Raw genomic sequence first — 17,771 nt, forward strand, 5'->3', positions numbered from 1 at the left:
TCATAACCGTTTAGATAAGCAGAAAGAAATAATGCTTAGGAATATTTACAAAGGTGGTGCTAAAGAAAATTAATTGTGAGATAGAAAGGGAATGCGACGTATGTGGACGTTTCCCGGAAACTCTTATGCATTTGTTTATAGAATGTGAGGATTTAAAATATTTTTTTTGTAAAGTTAAGGAAATGTTATGTAGAAACTGGGGGGGAGATTTCGTGAAAAAGTATGCGTGGGAGGAACTTTTGTTATTTGGAGTGTCTGGTAAATGTGAGGGTGCTAATGTGTGTTTGTTGAATATGGTTTTGAGTTTTGTGAGGTATGCTATTTTTTGTAGGAGGAATTATGTTTCTTTTGACAGAAAGAGGGTTCAGGTGTGGAGTATCTTTATAGCACTGTTCAGTAAACACATAGATATGTTGTTTAATTATGGGATGGAACATTTTGATGAGTCTTTTGTTGAAGGGAGTGGGTTAATTTCACGAGAGGAGAGTGGAGGTATCACTTATAATTTTTGAAAGCACTGTTTTGATATTTTCTTTGTTGATAATTTGATAGGGGGTGAATTGTTCACCTGCCTCTGTTAGTCTAGTGTCTTCTGTATTGTTCTCTGTGGATTGTACTGTAAACAGTAGATTGTACTGTAAATATTGTAAACAAACATTTTTGATAATAAAAAAAAAATAAAAAATAAAAAATCACGTTCGCTTAACAAGCGAAAGGTCCTCGGTTCGAAACCGGGCGGAAACAGTGCTCTTTGACACCTGCAGTAGGTACAGTACTTTTAAAAGAGAATAGTTATTTTCATAAATGCCTAAATTTGGAAATTTCAACACGTGCCATGAATATCTGTAAAATTCGGTTTACTCCTTGCAGCTGAATGTAGCAGCAGTGTCTGTAGTGTAGTGGTTATCACGTTCGCTTTACACGTGAAAGGTCCTCAGTTTGAAACCGGGAGGAAACAGTGCTCTTTGACATGTGCAGTAGGTACTGTACTATTAACAGAGAATAGTTATTTTCATAAATGCCTAATTTTGGAAATTTGAACACGTGCCATGAATATCTGTAAAATTCGGTTTACTCCTTGCAGATAATTGTTGAAGCAGTTTCTGTAGTGTAGCGGTTATCACGTTTGCTTAACACGCGAAAGGTCCTCGGTTTGAAACCGGGCGGAAACAGAGCTCTTTGACACGTGCAGTAGGTACTGTACTTTCAACAAAGAATTGTTATTTTCATGAATTCTGTATTTTGGAAATTCCAATACGTGCCATGAATATTTTTAAAATTCGGTTTACTCCTTGCAGCTAATTGTAGCAGTAGTTTCTGTGGTGTAGTGGTTATCACGTTTGCTTCACACGCGAAAGGTCCCTGGTTCGAAACCGGGCGGAAACAACACTCATTGACACATTCTGAAGTACCATAGTGGTAACAGAAAATTTCATGAATTCTTTATTTTGGAAATTCGAATACGTGCCATGAATATTTTTAAAATTCGGTTTACTCCTTGCAGGAAAATCAAGCAGCAGTTTCTGTAGTGTAGTGGCTATCGCGTTCGCTTTACACGCAAAAGGTCCTCGGTTCCAAACCCTGGCGGAAACAGTGCTCTTTGACACGTGCAGTAGGTACTCTACATTTTTTTTACATTTTAGTCATTTAGCAGACGCTCTTATCCAGAGCGACTTACAAATTGGTGCATTCACCTATAATATCCAGTGGAACAACCACTTTACAATAGTGCATCTAAATCTTTTAAGGGGGGGGGTTAGAAGGATTACTTTATCCTATCCCAGGTATTCCTTGAAGAGGTGGGGTTTCAGGTGTCTCCGGAAGGTCGTGATTGACTCCGCTGTCCTGGCGTCGTGAGGGAGCTTGTTCCACCATTGGGGTGCCAGAGCAGCGAACAGTTTTGACTGGGCTGAGCGGGAACTGTGCTTCCTCAGAGGTAGGGAGGCGAGCAGGCCAGAGGTGGATGAACGGAGTGCCCTTGTTTGGGTGTAGGGCCTGATCAGAGCCTGAAGGTACGGAGGTGCCGTTCCCCTCACAGCTCCGTAGGCAAGCACCATGGTCTTGTAGCGGATGCGAGCTTCGACTGGAAGCCAGTGGAGAGAGCGGAGGAGCGGGGTGACGTGAGAGAACTTGGGAAGGTTGAACACCAGACGGGCTGCGGCGTTCTGGATGAGTTGTAGGGGTTTAATGGCACAGGCAGGGAGCCCAGCCAACAGCGAGTTGCAGTAATCCAGACGGGAGATGACAAGTGCCTGGATTAGGACCTGCGCCGCTTCCTGTGTGAGGCAGGGTCGTACTCTGCGAATGTTGTAGAGCATGAACCTACAGGATCGGGTCACCGCCTTGATGTTGGTGGAGAACGACAGGGTGTTGTCCAGGGTCACGCCAAGGCTCTTAGCACTCTGGGAGGAGGACACAAGGGAGTTGTCAACCGTGATGGCGAGATCATGGAACGGGCAGTCCTTCCCCGGGAGGAAGAGCAGCTCCGTCTTGCCGAGGTTCAGCTTGAGGTGGTGATCCGTCATCCACACTGATATGTCTGCCAGACATGCAGAGATGCGATTCTCCACCTGGTTGTCAGAAGGGGGAAAGGAGAAGATTAATTGTGTGTCATCTGCATAGCAATGATATGAGAGACCATGTGAGGATATGACAGAGCCAAGTGACTTGGTGTATAGCGAGAATAGGAGTGGGCCAAGAACAGAGCCCTGGGGGACACCAGTGGTGAGAGCACGTGGTGCGGAGACAGATTCTCGCCACGCCACCTGGTAGGAGCGACCTGTCAGGTAGGACGCAATCCAAGCGTGCGCGGTGCCGGAGATGCCCAGCTCGGAGAGGGTGGAGAGGAGGATCTGATGGTTCACGGTATCAAAGGCAGCAGATAGGTCTAGAAGGATGAGAGCAGAGGAGAGAGAGTTCGCTTTAGCAGTGCGGAGAGCCTCCGTGACACAGAGAAGAGCAGTCTCAGTTGAATGCCCAGTCTTGAAACCTGACTGATTAGGATCAAGAAGGTCATTCTGAGAGAGATAGCAAGAGAGCTGGCCAAGCACGGCGCGTTCAAGAGTTTTGGAGAGAAAGGAAAGAAGGGATACTGGCCTGTAGTTGTTGACATCGGAGGGATCGAGTGTAGGTTTTTTCAGAAGGGGTGCAACTCTCGCTCTCTTGAAGACGGAAGGGACGTAGCCAGCGGTCAAGGATGCGTTGATGAGCGAGGTGAGGTAGGGGAGAAGGTCTCCGGAAATGGTCTGGAGAAGAGAGGAGGGGATAGGGTCAAGTGGGCAGGTTGTTGGGCGGCCGGCCGTCACAAGACGCGAGAGTTCATCTGGAGAGAGAGGGGAGAAAGAGGTCAAAGCACAGGGTAGGGCAGTGTGAGCAGGACCAGCAGTGTCGTTTGACTTAGCAAACGAGGATCGGATGTCGTCAACCTTCTTTTCAAAATGGTTGACGAAGTCATCCGCAGAGAGGGAGGAGGGGGGGGGGGAGGGGGAGGAGGATTAAGGAGGGAGGAGAAGGTAGCAAAGAGCTTCCTAGGGTTAGAGGCAGATGCTTGGAGTTTAGAGTGGTAGAAAGTGGCTTTAGCAGCAGAGACAGAAGAGGAAAATGTAGAGAGGAGGGAGTGAAAGGATGCCAGGTCCGCAGGGAGGCGAGTTTTCCTCCATTTCCGCTCGGCTGCCCGGAGCCCTGTTCTGTGAGCTCGCAGTGAGTCGTCGAGCCACGGAGCAGGAGGGGAGGACCGAGCCGGCCTGGAGGATAGGGGACAGAGGAAATCAAAGGATGCAGAGAGGGAGGAGAGGAGGGTTGAGGAGGCAGAATCAGGAGATAGGTTGGAGAAGGTTTGAGCAGAGGGAAGAGATGATAGGATGGAGGAGGAGAGAGTAGCGGGAGAGAGAGAGCGAAGGTTGGGACGGCGCAATACCATCCGAGTAGGGGGAGAGTGAGAAGTGTTGGATGAGAGCGAGAGGGAAAAGGATACAAGGTAGTGGTCGGAGACTTGGAGGGGAGTTGCAATGAGATTAGTGGAAGAACAGCATCTAGTAAAGATGAGGTCAAGCGTATTGCCTGCCTTGTGAGTAGGGGGGGAAGGTGAGAGGGTGAGGTCGAAAGAGGAGAGGAGTGGAAAGAAGGAGGCAGAGAGGAATGAGTCGAAGGTAGACGTGGGGAGGTTAAAGTCACCCAGAACTGTGAGAGGTGAGCCATCCTCAGGAAAGGAACTTATCAAGGCGTCAAGCTCATTGATGAACTCTCCAAGGGAACCTGGAGGGCGATAAATGATAAGGATGTTAAGCTTGAAAGGGCTGGTAACTGTGACAGCATGGAATTCAAATGAGGAGATAGACAGATGGGTCAGGGGAGAAAGAGAGAATGTCCACTTGGGAGAGATGAGGATTCCAGTGCCACCACCCCGCTGGCTCGATGCTCTAGGGGTATGCGAGAACACGTAGTCAGACGAGGAGAGAGCAGTAGGAGTAGCAGTGTTATCTGTGGTGATCCATGTTTCCGTCAGCGCCAGGAAGTCTAGGGACTGGAGGGTAGCATAGGCTGAGATGAACTCAGCCTTGTTGGCCGCAGACCGGCAGTTCCAGAGGCTGCCGGAGACCTGGAACTCCACGTGGGTCGTGCGCGCTGGGACCACCAGGTTAGAGCGGCAGCGGCCACGCGGTGTGGAGCGTTTGTATGGCCTGTGCAGAGGAGAGAGAACAGGGATAGGCAGACACATAGTAGACAAGCTACAGAAGAGGCTACGCTAATGCAAATGAGATTGGAGTGACAAGTGGACTACACGTCTCGAATGTTCAGGAAGTTAAGCTTACGTTGCAAAAATGTTATTGACTAAAATGATACAGTACTGCTGGCTGGTGGAGTAGGCTAGCTAGCAGTGGCTGCGTTGTTGACTTTGAACGTGTAGCTGGCTAGGTAACCTCGGTAGTTTCAGTACTACACCTTGTCATGATACAAAGCAACTTTGTAGCTAGCTAGCTAACATAACACTAATCAAGACGTTCCTTGTAGTGTATTTAGTTTCAACAATGCTGCTCGTCGGTAATAGTTGGCTAGGTTAGGAAAAATGGCGTCGCGGGGGACGGAAATAGCTGGCTAGCTAACCTCGATGGCTGGCTAGCTAACAATTATCAATTAACAATTATCAAGCTATGACAAAGACAACTAGGTAGCTCGGTAGGTAACACTGCACTAGTCAAATCGTTCCGTTGTGAAGTATTAGTAACTACAGCGCTGCTAGTCGGTAACGGATGGCTATCTGGCAGTGGGTTAATGATGACTAGGTGTGTTGAGTAAGTCTGGCGCCGCGTCGCGGCTGGCTAGCACACCTCGATAATACTCAAACTCAAACTACACAATTATCTCTACTATACTCTACTATTAACAGAGAATAGTTATTTTCATAAATGCCTAATTTTGGAAATTTGAACACGTGCCATGAATATCTGTAAAATTCGGTTTACTCCTTGCAGATAATTGTTGCAGAAGTTTCTGTAGTGTAGTGGTTATCACGTTCGCTTAACACGCGAAAGGTCCTCGGTTCAAAACCGGGCGGAAACAGAGCTCTTTGACACATGCAGTAGGTCCTGTACTTTCAACAAAGAATTGTTATTTTCATATATTCTGTATTTTGGAAATTCGAATACGTGCCATGAATATCTGTAAAATTTTGTTTACTCCTCGCTGCGAAATGTAGCAGCAGTTTCTGTAGTGTAGTGGTTATCACGTTTGCTTCACACGCGAAAGATCCCTAGTTCGAAACCGGGCGGAAACAACGCTCATTGACATGTTCTGATTTACCGTAGTGGTAACAGAAAATTTCATGAATTCTTTATTTTGGAAATTCGAATACGTGCCCTGAATATCTGTAAAATTCGGTTTACTTCTTGCAGGAAAATCAAGCAGTAGTTTCTGTGGTCTAGTGGTTATCACGTTTGCTTCACACGCGAAAGGTCCCTGGTTCGAAACCGGGCGGAAACAAAACTCATTGACACATTCTGAAGTACCATAGTGGTAACAGAAAATTTCATGAATTCTTTATTTTGGAAATTCGAATACGTGCCATGAATATTTTTAAAATTCGGTTTACTTCTTGCAGGAAAATCAAGCAGAAGTTTCTGTAGTGTAGTGGTTATCACGTTCGCTTTACACGCGAAAGGTCCTCGGGCGGAAACAGTGCTCTTTGACACCTGCAGTAGGTACAGTACTTTTAAAAGAGAATAGTTATTTTCATAAATGCCTAAATTTGGAAATTTCAACACTTGCCATGAATATCTGTAAAATTCGGTTTACTCCTTGCAGCTGAATGTAGCAGCAGTGTCTGTAGTGTAGTGGTTATCACGTTCGCTTTACACGTGAAAGGTCCTCAGTTTGAAACCGGGAGGAAACAGTGCTCTTTGACATGTGCAGTAGGTACTGTACTATTAACAGAGAATAGTTATTTTCATAAATGCCTAATTTTGGAAATTTGAACACGTGCCATGAATATCTGTAAAATTCGGTTTACTCCTTGCAGATAATTGTTGAAGCAGTTTCTGTAGTGTAGCGGTTATCACGTTTGCTTAACACGCGAAAGGTCCTCGGTTTGAAACCGGGCGGAAACAGAGCTCTTTGACACGTGCAGTAGGTACTGTACTTTCAACAAAGAATTGTTATTTTCATGAATTCTGTATTTTGGAAATTCGAATACGTGCCATGAATATCTGTAAAATTCGATTTACTCCTCGCAGCTAATTGTAGCAGTAGTTTCTGTGGTGTAGTGGTTATCACGTTTGCTTCACACGCGAAAGGTCCCTGGTTCGAAACCGGGCGGAAACAACGCTCATTGACACATTCTGAAGTACCATAGTGGTAACAGAAAATTTCATGAATTCTTTATTTTGGAAATTCGAATACGTGCCATGAATATTTTTAAAATTCGGTTTACTCCTTGCAGAAAAATCAAGCAGCAGTTTCTGTAGTGTAGTGGTTATCACGTTCTCTTTACACGTGAAAGGTCCTCAGTTTGAAACTGGGAGGAAACAGTGCTCTTTGACACGTGCAGTAGGTACTGTACTATTAACAGAGAATAGTTATTTTCATAAATGCCTAATTTTGGAAATTTGAACGCGTGCCATGAATATCTGTAAAATTCGGTTTACTCCTTGCAGATAATTGTTGCAGAAGTTTCTGTAGTGTAGTGGTTATCACGTTCGCTTAACACGCGAAAGGTCCTCGGTTCGAAACCGGGCGGAAACAGAGCTCTTTGACACGTGCAGTAGGTACTGTACTTTCAACAAAGAATTGTTATTTTCATGAATTCTGTATTTTGGAAATTCGAATACGTGCCATGAATATCTGTAAAATTCGGTTTACTCCTCGCAGCTAAATGTAGCAGCAGTTTCTGTAGTGTAGTGGTTATCACGTTTGCTTCACACGCGAAAGGTCCCTGGTTCGAAACCGGGCGGAAACAACACTCATTGACTCATTGTGATTTACCGTAGTGGTAACAGAAAATTTCATGAATTCTTTATTTTGGAAATTCGAATACGTGCCCTGAATATCTGTAAAATTCGGTTTACTTCTTGCAGGAACATCAAGCAGAAGTTTCTGTAGTGTAGTGGTTATCACGTTCGCTTAACAAGCGAAAGGTCCTCGGTTCGAAACCGGGCGGAAACAGTGCTCTTTGACACCTGCAGTAGGTACTCTACTATTAACAGAGAATAGTTATTTTCATAAATGCCTAATTTTGGAAATTTGAACACGTGCCATGAATATCTGTAAAATTCGGTTTACTCCTTGCAGATAATTGTTGCAGAAGTTTCTGTAGTGTAGTGGTTATCACGTTCGCTTAACACGCGAAAGGTCCTCGGTTCAAAACCGGGCGGAAACAGAGCTCTTTGACACATGCAGTAGGTACAATACTTTTAAAAGAGAATAGTTATTTTCATAAATGCCTAAATTTGGAAATTTCAACACGTGCCATGAATATCTGAATAATTCGGTTTACTCCTTGCAGCTAAATGTAGCAGCAGTTTCTGTAGTGTAGTGGTTATCACGTTAGCTTTACACGTGAAAGGTCCTCAGTTTGAAACCAGGAGGAAACACTGCTCTTTGACATGTGCAGTAGGTACTGTACTATTAACAGAGAATAGTTATTTTCATAAATGCCTACTTTTGGAAATTTGAACACGTGCCCTGAATATCTGTAAAATTCTGTTTACTTCTTGCAGGAAAATCAAGCAGCAGTTTCTGTAGTGTAGTGGTTATCGCGTTGGCTTTACACGCGAAAGGTCCTCGGTTCGAAACCGGGCGGAAACAGTGCTCTTTGACAAGTGCAGTAGGTACTCTACTATTAACAGAGAATAGTTTTTTTCATAAATGCCTAATTTTGGAAATTTGATCACGTGCCATGAATATCTGTAAAATTCGGTTTACTCCTTGCAGATAATTGTTGCAGAAGTTTCTGTAGTGTAGTGGTTATCAGGTTCGCTTAACACGCGAAAGGTCCTCGGTTCGAAACCGGGCGGAAACAGAGCTCTTTGACACGTGCAGTAGGTACTGTACTTTCAACAAAGAATTGTTATTTTCATGAATTCTGTATTTTGGAAATTCGAATACGTGCCATGAATATCTGTAAAATTCGGTTTACTCCTCGCAGCTAAATGTAGCAGCAGTTTCTGTAGTGTAGTGGTTATCACTTTTGCTTCACACGCGAAAGGTCCCTGGTTCGAAACCGGGCGGAAACAACGCTCATTGACACATTCTGAAGTACCATAGTGGTAACAAAAAATTTCATGAATTCTTTATTTTGGAAATTCGAATACGTGCCCTGAATATCTGTAAAATTCGGTTTACTTCTTGCAGGAAAATCAAGCAGCAGTTTCTATAGTGTAGTGGATATCACGTTCGCTTTACACGCGAAAGGTCCTTGGTTCGAAACCGGGCTGAAACAGTGCTCTTAAACACGTGCAGTAGGTACAGTACTTTTAAAAGAGAATAGTTATTTTCATAAATTCCTAAATTTGGAAATTTCAACACGTGCCATGAATATCTGTAAAATTCGGTTTACTCCTTGAAGATAATTGTTGAAGCAGTTTCTGTAGTGTAGTGGTTATCACGTTCGCTTTACACGCCCCTTTTTGGAGTTTCAGGAAGTGGAAGAGAAGCAGGTGTCTGAGTGCTTGAGAGAGAATATCGTTTTTTTTTGGAGGTCTAGTTGACTTATAAGTTTGAAAGTTTGTGAGTGACTGTAGTGAAGTTTCTGTGAAACGTTTTTGCTATTGTCCCCCATCAGCGTGAGCTGTTTGGGGGATATTGCTTAAAATAACCGGACGGACAACATGGCTTCGACATCAAGAATACAAACGACGACGAGAAAGGACAACAGTGAAATCAGAATGTTAAACGAAGAACTGAAAAAAAGAACATATGAGAAGGAACTGACGGTGAACGTGGAAATAAGTGGAGAAGGGAAAATAACAACGATGGAATTGCTGAGAGGAATAAAGGAAGTTTGCGGAACAATACTGGGATGTCGAATGAAAGACGGGAATAAGTATGAAGTAACAATGTCTCATGTAAATGGAAAAGAAAGACTAATAGACGGGCTAAAGATAAAGAACTGTCAAATCATGGCTAAAGAACTAGGGAACGATGAGCTGGTGGTGTCCTTTTTGAACTTGCCCGCATACATTACGGATGAGGAGATAGAAGAGAAACTAAAAGGCTGGAAGGTGAAGGCGACCACGCCAATCAAGAGGAGGATGTGGCCAGGAACGGACATTGTAGATGGGACAAGATTTTGCAAGGTAAAGTTTACAGACAATGTGCAATCCTTGCCATATTCTACAAAATTTAACACTGTCGAGGGATTTGAATATTTTCGTGTAATCCACGACAATCAAGTGAAGGTATGTAGATTATGTATTCAGCCGGGGCACATACTTAAGGAATGTCCGGAATTCACATGCCACAAATGTAGTGAACAAGGGCATTATGCCAGAGAATGTCGGAACATAGGAAATGTGTGCAAAATGTGTGACAGACCTAAAGTTAGATGTAGCTGTAATAAGGGAGAAAATCACTTACTTTTGCAAACAATGGACCTCACGTCTGAGGAAGAGGGGAGTGTGCCTATGGAGAGGGAGGATGAGAGTGACATGGAGAGTGTGACTCCAGAGACAGTGGCAGATAAGCTTGAAGAGCCTGTAATGTCTCCTGGCAAAGCACGAGACGCCGTTTTAGTCTCTGCTGCTGACAAGGTGGAACAGCAGCACATGATGGGTGAAAGACATACACAGGTAGAGATGGTGCAAGGTGCTTCTCAGGTGCCTGAGCCAGCTTTAAGCCTGTGTAAAAATTACACCAAAGAGTGGGCTGGGTCCACTGAAGTCACGGGCACTGTTAAAGCGCACTTTTCAAAAGGCTTCCCCGCCGATCCCCCCAAAAATCCAAATAAAGAGACGGATGATGAAATAGATAGTGAGGATCTTCAGTTGTTTGTAAAAAATAAGAGGTCATTGTCGAAAACCAGGGAGATGATGGGTTTTGGAAAAAAGAAAAAGTAGGATTTTTAAGGACTTGTTTGGCTCTGATTATACTTCTGCACACATTCATAATGATTACAGTCGCATCCCTAAATGGTAACAGTTTGAGAAACATGAGCAAATTTGAGCAGGTATTAGTGTCTGTTAAGGCAGACATGTTGTGTTTTCAAGAGACCAATTGGACAGACTCCAAAATGCAGGAGATTAAGAGTAAATGGTCAGATTTAATTTTTTGTAGTCATGGAGGGGATAAAACATGTGGTGTGGCTATTTTGATAAAAAATGATGTGGTGCAAAATGTAAAAGAAATATATGCTGACAATGATGGCAGACTTATTGTAATTGAATTTGAAGTTCAAAATGTAGTTTTTCGTTTAATTAATGTTTATGCTTCAAACATTGAATCTGAAAGGAGAGAAATGTTTCACAAATTAAAAACACTGTGCTCAGAAAACTGTATACTGATAGGAGATTTTAATGTGAGGTGTAGTAGAATGGATGCCTCTAGTTGTGCTAAATTCAGATATGACTCTTCTAGAAATGCATTATGGAAACTTATGAATGAGGAGAATCTAGTAGATATATGGAGGGCTGAAAATCCAAACAGAAGAGTATTCTCTAGAAGGCAGGTGGTTCTAAAGGAATTAAAACAAAGCAGAATTGATTTATGTCTAGCAAAACAAGAATTGGTGCAGAATGTTAAGAAGGTGTCATATACCTTTACAGCATATAGTGATCATGCAGTAATGTCATTTCAAATGGGTTTTGGTGTGGAGAGGAGAGGGGGAGGTGTCTGGTGTTTAAATGCCAGTCTGTTAAAGGAGGAAGGATATAGAAATGAAATTGTTGAATGTATTAATGATGAAATGTCTAATGTACTGTTAAAAGAGAATGTGTGTTTATGGTGGGAGGAAGTGAAAGTAAAAGTAAAAAATAGGAGTATTAGGTACGCAAAAAATCATAACCGTTTAGATAAGCAGAAAGAAATAATGCTTAGGAATAGGATGTTGCATGAACTTGAAAAGGCTGATACGGATCCAGACTATGATGTTGTGAATTATTTGAAAATCCATGCAGAGCTGGGTCGTTATGAAAAAAATAAATGTTTGGGTGCTATTGTTAGGAGCAGGGCACAGTACGCTTTGGAGGGAGAGAAATGTACATCCTTTTTTTTGGGTCTGGAAAAAAGAAAACAAACTAAGAGTTACATTGTAGAGTTGGAAGATGAAAGAGGTGTAAAGGTAAACGATTTTGTTGGGATCTTAGAGACAGTTGAAACCTTTTACAGAAATCTTTACAAAAAGAATGATGTAGATAAAGTGTGTGTTGTAAAAGTGTTGGATACAATTAGTGCCAAAGTATCGCAGGCAGATAGAATGATGTGTGATGAAGAGATTTCGATTATGGAAATCAAGGAAGCAATTGTTAGCACGCAAGGTAATAAAAGTCCGGGTTTGGATGGTTTAACAAATGAGTTCTATAAAGTCTTTGTAGATATTTTGGCACCCATTTTAGTGAGGGTGTTTCATTATATGGAAGAGAATAAGGAAATCCCTGAGTCTATGTCAACTGGAATGTTAACGATCTTATTCAAAAATAGGGGCAGTAGATTAAAGTTAGAAAATTATAGGCCTATTAGCCTTCTAAATTCGGATTATAAGATACTGACTAAAGTGTTAGCGAATAGGATGAAAAAGGTGATTGGGAGTATTATTGAATCAACACAAGCCTACGGCATACCTGGAAGAGATATTGCAGATGTAATTTGTACAATTAGGGATGTTGTTAATCAAATGAAAAATGAAGGTGGTATAGTTTTAAGTTTGGACTTTAACAAAGCTTTCGATAGAGTGGAGCACAGCTTTTTATTACAGACTTTGGAGAGGTTTGGGTTTGGGCCAAAGTTTGTATCTTGGATCAACCTGTTGTATAGTGGGGCTAAAAGTTGTGTTAAATGTAACGGAGTGTTAACAGATACTTTCCCTGTGGAGAGGTCAGTAAGGCAGGGCTGTCCTTTGTCAGCTCTGCTGTACAGTGTTTCTACAGAACCGTTAGCTACATTGATAAATAGTAATAAAGAAGTAAGGGGTGTTGGAATCCCAGGTGGTGGTGTCAGTGTTGTACATCAGTACGCTGATGACACTACTTGTACTGTGAAGGATATAGAAAGTATTGGAAGCATTATGGGGATCATAGATATATATGGCAAGGCATCGGGTGCTAAAGTTAATATAGAGAAGACTGAAATAATGTTTGTTGGGGATATCAATGTAAACGGGTGTGAGATTCCATTCAAGAGCGCAACGGATTTTATTAAAGTGCTGGGAGTAAACATTGGTGTAAAGGAGAAAGAGGCAAAAGATATAACTTGGACTGGGATCCTTAATAAAGTCAAGCTAACGTTGAATTTCTGGAAAAATAGAAAACTAAAGTTACAAGGGAAAGTAATTGTTGCAAATGCTTTGGTATTATCCAAATTTGTGTATGTTTTGGGAGTCCTGGACATGCCGGAGTGGGTCCTAAATGAATTGAATAATGTGGTGTCAAATTTTATTTGGGATGGTAAAGGAGTGAGAATATCTCAGAAAACATTGATTGCTGACTATGTGGATGGAGGTTTAAAACTTGTAGATTTAGATGTCAAAAGAAAAGCTATTAGGATAAAAACAGTAAAGAAATATTTGTATGACAGTGAAGATTATGGCTGGAAACACTTCTTTAGAGTCTACTTAGAGGAGAGTGGTGGTTGTGAGGATAATGGTTTATTGATGGGGCTTAAAAGGGCAATGTTTGAAAAGGTACCAGATTTTTATAAAGAGGTGCTAAATGCATGGGCAGAGTTGTTGCCTAATGTATATTATGAATGTGGACATATTGACCTGATTATGAATCAACCTATATTTCTGAATGAGAAAATCAAGAACAAAGAAAAAGTTTTGTATAATAAAGTATTTATGAGTGCAGGTCTACGGCAAATAAAAGATTATACTTATGAGGTAATTCCAGGGTTTTTACCTGGGGAAGCTATTTTTGACATAATCAATGAATGGGATGAAGAGGTGGGAAGGGGAACAGTGAATAATATGTATGACAAGATAAAGAATAGTATACCAAGAGCATGGGTTGATTTAATAAATAGTGAAGTTGAAAGAGAAGATTTATTTGTATTTCCTAATTTGTTCATTGGTAGCAGTAAGAAGAAAGTACATTTATCTAGTATACCAGTGAAAAGATTGTATAGAATAATGGTAGGAAAAGTGTGTAGAAGGCCGGCTGCTGAGAAATTTTGGAAAGTAGTTTTTCCGGAATTGGATGAAAAAAAGATATGGGGAAATTTAAATGTAAAATATAATAGTAAGGAGTGTGAAAATAATGATTTCAAACTAAGACATAATAGAATATTTACAAAGGTGGTGCTAAAGAAAATTAATTGTGAGATAGAAAGGGAATGCGACGTATGTGGACGTTTCCCGGAAACTCTTATGCATTTGTTTATAGAATGTGAGGATTTAAAATATTTTTTTTGTAAAGTTAAGGAAATGTTATGTAGAAACTGGGGGGGAGATTTTGTGAAAAAGTATGCGTGGGAGGAACTTTTGTTATTTGGAGTGTCTGGTAAATGTGAGGGTGCTAATGTGTGTTTGTTGAATATGGTTTTGAGTTTTGTGAGGTATGCTATTTTTTGTAGGAGGAATTATGTTTCTTTTGACAGAAAGAGGGTTCAGGTGTGGAGTATCTTTATAGCACTGTTCAGTAAACACATAGATATGTTGTTTAATTATGGGATGGAACATTTTGATGAGTCTTTTGTTGAAGGGAGTGGGTTAATTTCACGAGAGGAGAGTGGAGGTATCACTTATAATTTTTGAAAGCACTGTTTTGATATTTTCTTTGTTGATAATTTGATAGGGGGTGAATTGTTCACCTGCCTCTGTTAGTCTAGTGTCTTCTGTATTGTTCTCTGTGGATTGTACTGTAAACAGTAGATTGTACTGTAAATATTGTAAACAAACATTTTTGATAATAAAAAAAAAAAAAAAAAAAAAAAAAATCACGTTTGCTTCACACGCGAAAGGTCCCTGGTTCGAAACCGGGCGGAAACAACGCTCATTGACACATTCTGAAGTACCATAGTGGTAACAGAAAATTTCATGAATTCTTTATTTTGGAAATTCGAATACGTGCCATGAATATTTTTAAAATTCGGTTTACTCCTTGCAGAAAAATCAAGCAGCAGTTTCTGTAGTGTAGTGGTTATCACGTTCTCTTTACACGTGAAAGGTCCTCAGTTTGAAACTGGGAGGAAACAGTGCTCTTTGACACGTGCAGTAGGTACTGTACTATTAACAGAGAATAGTTATTTTCATAAATGCCTAATTTTGGAAATTTGAACGCGTGCCATGAATATCTGTAAAATTCGGTTTACTCCTTGCAGATAATTGTTGCAGAAGTTTCTGTAGTGTAGTGGTTATCACGTTCGCTTAACACGCGAAAGGTCCTCGGTTCGAAACCGGGCGGAAACAGAGCTCTTTGACACGTGCAGTAGGTACTGTACTTTCAACAAAGAATTGTTATTTTCATGAATTCTGTATTTTGGAAATTCGAATACGTGCCATGAATATCTGTAAAATTCGGTTTACTTCTCGCAGCTAAATGTAGCAGCAGTTTCTGTAGTGTAGTGGTTATCACGTTTGCTTCACACGCGAAAGGTCCCTGGTTCGAAACCGGGCGGAAACAACACTCATTGACACATTGTGATTTACCGTAGTGGTAACAGAAAATTTCATGAATTCTTTATTTTGGAAATTCGAATACGTGCCCTGAATATCTGTAAAATTCGGTTTACTTCTTGCAGGAAAATCAAGCAGAAGTTTCTGTAGTGTAGTGGTTATCCCGTTCGCTTTACACGCGAAAGGTCCTCGGTTCGAAACCGGGCGGAAACAGTGCTCTTTGACACCTGCAGTAGGTACAGTACTTTTAAAAGAGAATAGTTATTTTCATAAATGCCTAAATTTGGAAATTTCAACACGTGCCATGAATATCTGTAAAATTCGGTTTACTCCTTGCAGCGGAATGTAGCAGCAGTGTCTGTAGTGTAGTGGTTATCACGTTCGCTTTACACGTGAAAGGTCCTCAGTTTGAAACCGGGAGGAAACAGTGCTCTTTGACATGTGCAGTAGGTACTGTACTATTAACAGAGAATAGTTATTTTCATAAATGCCTAATTTTGGAAATTTGAACACGTGCCATGAATATCTGTAAAATTCGGTTTACTCCTTGCAGATAATTGTTGAAGCAGTTTCTGTAGTGTAGCGGTTATCACGTTTGCTTAACACGCGAAAGGTCCTCGGTTTGAAACCGGGCGGAAACAGAGCTCTTTGACACGTGCAGTAGGTACTGTACTTTCAACAAAGAATTGTTATTTTCATGAATTCTGTATTTTGGAAATTCGAATACGTGCCATGAATATCTGTAAAATTCGATTTACTCCTCGCAGCTAATTGTAGCAGTAGTTTCTGTGGTCTAGTGGTTATCACGTTTGCTTCACACGCGAAAGGTCCCTGGTTCGAAACCGGGCGGAAACAACGCTCATTGACACATTCTGATTTACCGTAGTGGTAACAGAAAATTTCATGAATTCTTTATTTTGGAAATTCGAATACGTGCCATGAATATTTTTAAAATTCGGTTTACTCCTTGCAGAAAAATCAAGCAGCAGTTTCTGTAGTGTAGTGGTTATCACGTTAGCTTTACACGTGAAAGGTCCTCAGTTTGAAACTGGGAGGAAACAGTGCTCTTTGACACGTGCAGTAGGTACTGTACTATTAACAGAGAATAGTTATTTTCATAAATGCCTACTTTTGGAAATTTGAACACGTGCCATGAATATCTGTAAAATTCGGTTTACTTCTTGCAGGAAAATCAAGCAGCAGTTTCTGTAGTGTAGTTGTTATCGCGTTCGCTTTACACTCGAAAGGTCCTCGGTTCGAAACCGGGCGGAAACAGTGCTCTTTGACAAGTGCAGTAGGTACTGTACTTTCAACAAAGAATTGTTATTTTCATGAATTCTGTATTTTGGAAATTCGAATACGTGCCATGAATATTTTTAAAATTCGGTTTACTCCTTGCAGCTAATTGTAGCAGTAGTTTCTGTGGTCTAGTGGTTATCACGATTGCTTCACACGCGAAAGGTCCCTGGTTCGAAACCGGGCGGAAACAACACTCATTGACACATTCTGAACTACCATAGTGGTAACAGAAAATTTCATGAATTCTTTATTTTGGAAATTCGAATACGTGCCATGAATATTTTTAAAATTCGGTTTACTCCTTGCAGAAAAATCAAGCAGCAGTTTCTGTAGTGTAGTGGTTATCACGTTCTCTTTACACGTGAAAGGTCCTCAGTTTGAAACTGGGAGGAAACAGTGCTCTTTGACACGTGCAGTAGGTACTGTACTATTAACAGAGAATAGTTATTTTCATAAATGCCTAATTTTGGAAATTTGAACACGTGCCATGAATATCTGTAAAATTCGGTTTACTCCTAGCAGATAATTGTTGAAGCAGTTTCTGTAGTGTAGCGGTTATCACGTTCGCTTAACACGCGAAAGGTCCTCGGTTCGAAACCGGGCGGAAACAGAGCTCTTTGACACGTGCAGTAGGTACTGTACTTTCAACAAAGAATTGTTATTTTCATGAATTCTGTATTTTGGAAATTCGAATACGTGCCATGAATATCTGTAAAATTCGGTTTACTCCTCGCAGCTAATTGTAGCAGTAGTTTCTGTGGTATAGTGGTTATCACTTTTGCTTCACACGCGAAAGGTCCCTGGTTCGAAACCGGGCGGAAACAACGCTCATTGACACATTCTGAAGTACCATAGTGGTAACAAAAAATTTCATGAATTCTTTATTTTGGAAATTCGAATACGTGCCCTGAATATCTGTAAAATTCGGTTTACTTCTTGCAGGAAAATCAAGCAGCAGTTTCTATAGTGTAGTGGATATCACGTTCGCTTTACACGCGAAAGGTCCTTGGTTCGAAACCGGGCTGAAACAGTGCTCTTAAACACGTGCAGTAGGTACAGTACTTTTAAAAGAGAATAGTTATTTTCATAAATTCCTAAATTTGGAAATTTCAACACGTGCCATGAATATCTGTAAAATTCGGTTTACTCCTTGAAGATAATTGTTGAAGCAGTTTCTGTAGTGTAGCGGTTATCACGTTCGCTTTACACGCCCCTT

At 41.3% G+C, this 17,771-nt stretch overlaps 15 non-coding genes across 15 annotated transcripts; all 15 read left to right on the top strand.

Moving 5' to 3' along the window:
• The first annotated feature begins 1,313 nt into the window (after positions 1 to 1,313).
• trnav-cac (transfer RNA valine (anticodon CAC)) lies at positions 1,314 to 1,386 on the top strand. The gene has a single exon. It is a non-coding gene; the product is annotated as a tRNA-Val (tRNA).
• Positions 1,387 to 5,486: 4,100 nt separating this feature from the next.
• On the top strand, positions 5,487 to 5,559 carry trnav-aac (transfer RNA valine (anticodon AAC)). Its single transcript has one exon. It is a non-coding gene; the product is annotated as a tRNA-Val (tRNA).
• Positions 5,560 to 6,743: 1,184 nt separating this feature from the next.
• Positions 6,744 to 6,816, top strand: trnav-cac (transfer RNA valine (anticodon CAC)). The gene has a single exon. It is a non-coding gene; the product is annotated as a tRNA-Val (tRNA).
• Positions 6,817 to 7,163: 347 nt separating this feature from the next.
• On the top strand, positions 7,164 to 7,236 carry trnav-aac (transfer RNA valine (anticodon AAC)). Its single transcript has one exon. It is a non-coding gene; the product is annotated as a tRNA-Val (tRNA).
• A 141-nt stretch (positions 7,237 to 7,377) lies between these two features.
• On the top strand, positions 7,378 to 7,450 carry trnav-cac (transfer RNA valine (anticodon CAC)). The gene has a single exon. It is a non-coding gene; the product is annotated as a tRNA-Val (tRNA).
• Positions 7,451 to 7,583: 133 nt separating this feature from the next.
• On the top strand, positions 7,584 to 7,656 carry trnav-aac (transfer RNA valine (anticodon AAC)). The gene has a single exon. It is a non-coding gene; the product is annotated as a tRNA-Val (tRNA).
• Positions 7,657 to 7,797: 141 nt separating this feature from the next.
• On the top strand, positions 7,798 to 7,870 carry trnav-aac (transfer RNA valine (anticodon AAC)). Its single transcript has one exon. It is a non-coding gene; the product is annotated as a tRNA-Val (tRNA).
• A 355-nt stretch (positions 7,871 to 8,225) lies between these two features.
• Positions 8,226 to 8,298, top strand: trnav-uac (transfer RNA valine (anticodon UAC)). Its single transcript has one exon. It is a non-coding gene; the product is annotated as a tRNA-Val (tRNA).
• Positions 8,299 to 8,653: 355 nt separating this feature from the next.
• trnav-cac (transfer RNA valine (anticodon CAC)) lies at positions 8,654 to 8,726 on the top strand. Its single transcript has one exon. It is a non-coding gene; the product is annotated as a tRNA-Val (tRNA).
• Positions 8,727 to 8,859: 133 nt separating this feature from the next.
• On the top strand, positions 8,860 to 8,932 carry trnav-uac (transfer RNA valine (anticodon UAC)). Its single transcript has one exon. It is a non-coding gene; the product is annotated as a tRNA-Val (tRNA).
• Positions 8,933 to 14,976: 6,044 nt separating this feature from the next.
• trnav-aac (transfer RNA valine (anticodon AAC)) lies at positions 14,977 to 15,049 on the top strand. Its single transcript has one exon. It is a non-coding gene; the product is annotated as a tRNA-Val (tRNA).
• A 141-nt stretch (positions 15,050 to 15,190) lies between these two features.
• Positions 15,191 to 15,263, top strand: trnav-cac (transfer RNA valine (anticodon CAC)). Its single transcript has one exon. It is a non-coding gene; the product is annotated as a tRNA-Val (tRNA).
• Positions 15,264 to 15,396: 133 nt separating this feature from the next.
• On the top strand, positions 15,397 to 15,469 carry trnav-uac (transfer RNA valine (anticodon UAC)). Its single transcript has one exon. It is a non-coding gene; the product is annotated as a tRNA-Val (tRNA).
• A 1,623-nt stretch (positions 15,470 to 17,092) lies between these two features.
• On the top strand, positions 17,093 to 17,165 carry trnav-aac (transfer RNA valine (anticodon AAC)). Its single transcript has one exon. It is a non-coding gene; the product is annotated as a tRNA-Val (tRNA).
• Positions 17,166 to 17,512: 347 nt separating this feature from the next.
• trnav-uac (transfer RNA valine (anticodon UAC)) lies at positions 17,513 to 17,585 on the top strand. The gene has a single exon. It is a non-coding gene; the product is annotated as a tRNA-Val (tRNA).
• The last annotated feature ends 186 nt before the right edge of the window (positions 17,586 to 17,771 follow it).

This window comes from Salmo salar, chromosome 07 (genome assembly GCF_965601325.2).
Source record: "Salmo salar chromosome 07, fSalSal1, whole genome shotgun sequence".
Taxonomy (NCBI): domain Eukaryota; kingdom Metazoa; phylum Chordata; class Actinopteri; order Salmoniformes; family Salmonidae; genus Salmo; species Salmo salar.